The sequence below is a fragment of the Pristiophorus japonicus genome, unplaced genomic scaffold (genome assembly GCF_044704955.1).
Source record: "Pristiophorus japonicus isolate sPriJap1 unplaced genomic scaffold, sPriJap1.hap1 HAP1_SCAFFOLD_113, whole genome shotgun sequence".
Classification (NCBI taxonomy): domain Eukaryota; kingdom Metazoa; phylum Chordata; class Chondrichthyes; family Pristiophoridae; genus Pristiophorus; species Pristiophorus japonicus.
Genome location: NW_027250788.1, coordinates 1,151,565 through 1,157,564, shown reverse-complemented (window position 1 = coordinate 1,157,564; position 6,000 = coordinate 1,151,565).

The following is a 6,000-nucleotide window of genomic DNA, read 5'->3' as shown; positions in this document are numbered from 1 at the left end:
CTGTTCTGTCCATTGATTTTCAAATGTCTCCTTTGTCAGCAGTAACACAATTAGGATGTGAGAATGTGCTACCACTGGTTTTGCATTGTTTTAGGATTGTCCAGTTTCTTGACCATGATTTCCTTTGTGCTTGATTGGGTTATTGGATTATCTCTTCGAGGGTGCATAGCCTGGGGTCCTTAATGCATGAATTTGGCCCCACCTCCTGTATTTGGTAACTCTTTTTTGCAGCCAAAATGTTATAGAATCTTAAAATTGATATGCTCCTGATAGAGAATTCAAACAGGCTGCATTTAGACAAGTTGAGAAAACACAGCCTCCAATGACTACGTGCAGTTCAGCATGTTGCATTAAGTCATCCATCAACTTGACATTTTAGGACCTTGGGTAGCGAGCCAATTAAAAGGTTAAAAGACTATTAATTGAGCCAATAATGTCAAAGAAGGCGAGTTCTTTTCTGTAAATTGATACAGGTATAAGTACAGCCATTTTGACCATGTGGTCCCAGAAGAACAAAGACCTGGCTTAAAGCCAAGCAGTTGTTACTGCTGTCTGCCAAAAATAAAGAAGTTAAAACTACAATCGGAATTCGTATTTCATTGGAAATTAAGAGATCTAACAATTTTGGAGTCACGAACATGATCGCTGAGGAAATAAATTGAATTTTGGACATCGGACTTACATATTGAGGTAAGGACACCTCTTTTTAAAAGTCCTCGGTCAAAAGTCTAAATTCGCCTCTCCTTCTACGCGATTCCGAAAGCCTCCGGTTTGCGAACCCTCCGGTTGATAGTCGGTTCGAGGTCCCATAGACGTCTAAACTTCGGCGGTGTGTCAGTTAATTAATCACCGACCTATTGATCGTCTGGAAAGCCTACGACTCGAGACCCCAGTAAAGAAATTATGGCAACAGGAGATAAGAGCAAAGAATTGCCTGCAACTGTTAAAGGTAGGCAGGCACCACCTGAGGTTTCGATAGATGAAATCCTCGAACAATTGAAAGAATACATAGAGCAACAATTCAACTTATCTAAAACCTGTATTAAGATCGCACAAAAGTACGGAACCTCCAAAGGACAATGGTCCTTGTACGAGATTAAAAGCGTCTGGGGAAAAACGACCCGTATGAAAAATAAAGAGCGAACTAGATGGTCCGTAGCGGTTATGGGCCAGATTCGAAAGCGGAACGAAATTATAATGTGTTCCCAACATGATCGAGAACTGACCAGTACAAAGGATCAATTGCAAGCAGTTTGTGCACAGCTGCGACAGAAAAAGCTTGAACTTGAAAAGCTGGAGTGGAAGTTAAAGATCTTAAAGGTGAAATTAAACAATGGAAAAAATCATTAGGTCAAGAGACAGTAATAGGAAAAGGAAAATGTATTGATCAATTCCCAGGGTACCCATGTTTGGATAAATTAAAAGCGCAAACCCGAAGACACGGCCGAGGAATAGATACGAATTCTGAATCCTTCGACGATACAGGGTCGGAGGATGACGAATTACGGGTGCACTTTGCCCCGTTTAAAAAAAGACGAGTTGTAGTCAAATCAGAAGAGACTGCGGATGAGAGCGGAACCAAAAAAACAAAGAAAAGGGTATACGAAGAATACTTAGTTCATGATCCGGCAGACCTAGAGAAAATTGATAAATGGTCCAAGGAATTGCCCAATCCAAAGAAAGGGGGAGTAAAAACGTGGGACCAATTGGACCGCTTAAGAAATATATATCAACTTCATCCCTGGGACAGAGTGCAAATTTTGACCATAATGGTGCCAAAAACACAGGGAAGAAAATTGCACGACAAGGGAGAAGATGTTTTGGGGCAGAATGAGCAAGAATTAGACGCAGGATGGGAGGCGATTAAACACTGGCTGCAAGCCTTCAGTCCAGCTAAGACAGACTGGGGAAAAATTGCAGCCTGCCAACAGAAAGGAACAGAGGATGTCCTGGAGTATGACGAGCGGTTTAGATGCACGTGGCTACAACATTCGGGTATGAATAATACGGATGAGGAAATGGATGAACCCTTTTGGACCCCTGAAAGCAGCTTTCGTGGCAGGTCTAAAGCCAGAACTGTCAAAAATGCTTAAGGTGGTGTTACCAGACTGGGAAGGTAGAGGAACTGCCTTTGAAGCATTGGTGGATCGATGCAACCAATTAGATGGGGATATGGGAGCTAAAGTCCGAGCTGTACAGGCTATGGGATGGAAATCCCAGGATTCCGATAAACAGTCATGAGGAAAATTACCCGGAAAATGTCATTATTGTGGGAAAGAAGGTCATTGGGTCAAGACGTGCAGGGCCAAACAGCAAGGTCGTGGCTGGGGAAGAGGACGCAGCCAGGGATACAATTCAGCCAACAAGCCAGGCTTGTCACAAGATAACGACCTCATAGAAGCATTTAAGCGACTGACAATACAACAACAGAAGGAGTTACTTGGGATAGCAAAAAACGATTAGAGCCCACCCTGGCGCCGCTCCTCGCACTAATACAACAAAGGGAAGATGGGCTATATATAACTGTGAGGGTGGGCGATAAGGATGTGTACTGTCTTTTAGACACAGGGGCGGAATTAACATGCTTATCCCTACAATATGGAGACTTTTTGCCGTTGGATGGTAGGGCACGTACAGCCTATGGAGTTGGGGGCCATAAAATGGAAATTAAAAGGACAACACCGGTACTTATCGGGCTGGGCCCACATGAACTAACCACGCCGGTCTGGATAGGCCCTGTAGATCAACCCCTTTTGGGAATCGACGTTCTAATCCAAGTAGATTCATCGTTGCATTTCGAGGATGGTCGGGTGACATGATCAATTAGAACTTTGAAGAAAGAAGAATTGAAGGAACACCCGATATGGGCTGAAGATAAGAACAATTGTGGCCTACTCCAGATGGAGCCTGCGTCATTTACAAGGACCAAGCCTCCATGCACTAAACAGTATCCCATCAGTCCAACTGCCATCGCGGGAATCTTACCGGTTATTCAGCAATTGGAGAAACAAGGGGTTCTTATTAAAATGCATAGCTCCTCCAATAGCCCCGTGTGGCCGGTACAGAAATCTAATGAGACTTGGCGTTTGACTGTCGATTATAGGAAAGCTAACCAGTGTATTGATCAAAAAGCTCCTTTGGTCGCAGATCCCTCCACCATTTTTAATGCCCTCAAACCGGAACATAAATGTTTCTCGGTTATAGATATGGCCAACCGATTTTGGTCGGTGCCTCTGGCATCGGAGGTTCGACAGTGGTTTACTTTCACGGTCCAAGGACAATAGTATACTTGGACCCGGTTACCGCAGGGTTTCCACAACAGCCCTACGGTATTCCACATGGCTTTACAAAGCCATTTGCGAGAATTATCTCCCCTGTCATCCACAGTCATCCAATATGTAGACGATATCCTGCTAGCTTCAAACACGGATGAACAAGATTTCCGAGCTTTGCTGGATCACCTTCGGCTGAAAGGACATAAAGCCAGCATCAACAAAGCACAAATATCCCAAGAAGAGGTTGTACACCTGGGACAAAAGATTTCACAAGGAAAGAGAGAACTTACCCAGGATAGAACTGCAGCCATTCGGACTGCTAAAAAACCCACCACTATTCAGGAACGAAGGTCTTTTTTGGGATTGTGTAACTTTAACAGAAATTGGATTGACTCCTTCACACAGCTTGCTCAGCCACTGAATGATCTTTTAAAGGGGAAACGTGCCTCGAAAGAAGCCATCACCCTCACAAAAGAACAGCAAGAGACCTTCCTGAGTTTGAAAAAGGCTTTGTGTTCGGTACCGGCTCTGGGAATCCCCAACTGTGGTAAGCCATTTACCCTGTTTGTCCATGAGAAAGAAGGATATATGACAGCTATACTGACACAAGAACATGGGAATCAGCAAAGACCTATTGGCTATTATTCGGCAAAACTGAATGCGGTAGCCCTCGGATGGGGAAGTTGCCTAAGGGCCATGGAAGCTACATGTCGAGCGGTATTGACCACTGCGGGTCTAGTCCTCGATCAAAAGCTGATTGTCAAATGTCCCCACACCGTACACGATTTGCTGTCAATGAATAGAATGTCTCAGGTGACAGCAGCAAGATGGACCCGCTGGACAGCAGTTTTGGAAGCTCCTAATCTCCATATCGTCCGGGCCAGCGCGGTTAATCCCGCAACTATGCTCCCGATGTCAGAATCGAGGGAGCAAGAGGGGGGAGAATGTGAAGAGCATGACTGCGTGGAGATTTTAAAAGAAACAGAAGAAGCAGCCTTAGCAGCAGAGGAGCCTCTGCACAACCCAGACCTCATCCTGTTTACAGATGGTTCCTCCTTTGTTGACAATGGTACCAGAAAAGCAGGATGGGCAGTTACAACCTTATATGAGGTAGTGGCAAAAGGATGTTTACCCTTGGAACGTCAGCAAAACAGGCCGAGTTACTGGCCCTGTCAGAGGCATGTCGAATAGCAGAAAGACAGACAGCTAATGTCGACACAGATTCGCATTATGCTTTTGGAGTCGCTCACGACTTCGGTATGTTATGGTGAAAAAGAGGATTCATCACTGCTGCTGGTACACCTATCCGAAATGGAAAAGAAGTCCGAGACTTACTGGAGGCCATACAATTACCTCAGGAAGTGTCCATCCTGAAGTGTAAGGCCCATACCAAGGAAAATACCACAGAAGCACAGGGAAATGCCCTAGCCGACCAGGCAGCTAAAGATGCCGCCTCACAGGGCGTTCCTCCAGAAGAACCAACACAGATGTGCAGATTGAAAGCACTCAGGACTCTGACACGAGACCTTCAAACAATGCAAGGCAAGTGCTCCCGAGAGGAAAAATGGACATGGATTCAGGCAGGAATTAAGCTATGCGAAGATGGTGTCTGGAGACAAAAAGTTACCGACAAGCCAGTCACGCTACAAGCGCTTATGCCTTTTTTAGCCCAATAGTTCCACTCGTGGGGACACTTGGCCTCACAACAGATGACGACACAGTTCCAGAAAAGCTCGTGGGGTCGGGGATTTAAAAAATATGCACAGCTGGTAACAGACCGCTGTTTGGTCTGCCAGAAAAATAATTCTGGACCCATCACGGTATTGCCCCAACTGAGGCCCCCTGCCCCTGTCAGACCATTCCAGCATCTGCAGGTTGATTATATATCTCTTCCTTCATGCCAAGGATACACAGATTCTCTAGATGGGTAGAAGCTGTCCCAACTAAAAGAGTCACAAAGATCTTGTGTAAGGATTACATTCCCCGATCGGGAGTCCCGAGTAGCATTAACTCAGATCAGGGAGCACACTTCAAAGGTGCTGTCTGCCAAGAAGTCTGTAGGTTAGTGAACATTACGTGGGATTTACACTGTCCTTATCATTCACAATCATCAGGACAAGTAGAACGAATGAATCGAACTCTGAAACAACAGCTTGCCAAATATCACCAAGAATGAACACCATGGCCCCAGGCACTATCAATAGTGCTATGTAGCATTAGGGCAACCCCGAACAGAACTACAGGTCTCAGCCCATTTGAAATTATAACAGGAAGACCCATGTTGCTGCCAGGAACTATCGATTTACGGAAAGCTGATGTTCACTTAATGAGTGACACTTTGTTATCATACTGTCAAAACTTAACCAAAGCTATTAGTTCTGTTTCCCGACAGGTATCGGCAGCTTGGGGTAATCCACCCGAAGGAGGACACGACATCATCCCGGGAGTCTGGTTGTATGTGAAAAAGTTGCATAAAGAACCTTTGGGTGCCAAGTGGGAGGGACCATATCAAGTGTTATTGACCACCCAGGCAGCTGTTAAAGTCCAAGGAAAGAAAGCATGGATCCATGCTTCACACGTTAAACGAGCATCCGTAACTGAAGCTGAAATCTAATAAGGACAATTACTTTTTGCGAATATGTATAAATTTACTGTATTATTGATTGTCGGTATTCTAGGCATAGGCCTACTTCTTACAAGCCGACCTTTTGCACCAAAGGGAAAT